Genomic DNA, 1,297 nt, shown 5'->3' on the forward strand with positions numbered 1-1,297 from the left:
CTGTAAATATAAAGCAAATCTGACAATAAAACAAACAAACAAAAAATAAATAAACAGAGAGGAAATAAAGAAAATAATTCAAATAATATTTATATAATTAAGTAAATAAATAAATAGATGAGCACTGTTCAAGAGCATCAGACTGGAGCAGTAGGGCATATTTATAAAGAAGGTATTGTATTTTAACATGAGAACAGTACAAACCAGTGGTTCTCAAACTGATGGAGGGGTATGTGAACAAAATGCTGAGCTTTAGCATTCATTTAATTCTATCCTGACTTTAAGTAAAATAAAGCAAGTACTTTTCACAAGCAAAATGCCACTTTTAGTATAAAAACAGAAAAATTGGAGAAAACAATTTAATGACATTAGTTTTCCTTGATAAAAATGCCATCTCAGTGTGGACAGAAGGCCAAAACAGAGAGAGAGAAAGAAAAAAAAGAAAATGTATTAGTGTGGACCAGACCTAAAAGATAGAATGTGGAATGACTTTATGGAGACAGCTTCATTCTCATTGGCTTGAACTACTACTATTATTGCATACTAAAAATAAAAAAATCAACTTTTTCTTAAAGCTAAAAATCATGATTTTATGTGTATATTCCAAAATATACTTTCGTAGTTTTGTTTTTTTAATCATACTTATTTTTATATAAAAACAACTTTAAGTTACATCCAACAATTTAATGTGATAAATACCACAGATATGGTTATTAATGTTAGAGCTGATGAAATTGTAATGAGAATATTGCTTGTAAAAAATTACTTGAACAAATTAATTTTTTATTTTTATTTTTTACATATAACTTTTTTCTACAAATGGATGATTGATTTAGCTGTCTAAAGGAAAAGCACATATCAAGGCTTAATGTCGATCTTTAGGGGCTGTTTCAAAAAAGTGATCTGAAATAATCTAACAAATCTATTGGGGTTAAAGTAGTACCATAAATGACCATTTAATTTCACACAATCTCACTCATTTGACCCAGGTTCAGTGAGTCAAGATAGTTTGATGTGCACGCTTATTCTTAAAGCAGTCCTTAATGTCAATTATAGATCAGATTGATCCACCATGGCACATATATTTGTACTGTTAAATACATTTGAGATGTGTTTTCCTCAGTGTATATTCTTCATAAGAATATGTAAATGTTAGAAAAGTCATACAAACATCCATTTTGTTGTCAGGAGTGGATGAGGTTTACAAGAGTAAACAAGTGCTGATGCACACTAAACAGGCAGAGTGCAATATAATAGCTCAATTATTCTGAGGAAAACATACATTTTGCTAAAATAT

This window comes from Garra rufa, chromosome 4 (genome assembly GCF_049309525.1).
Source record: "Garra rufa chromosome 4, GarRuf1.0, whole genome shotgun sequence".
Lineage (NCBI taxonomy): Eukaryota > Metazoa > Chordata > Actinopteri > Cypriniformes > Cyprinidae > Garra > Garra rufa.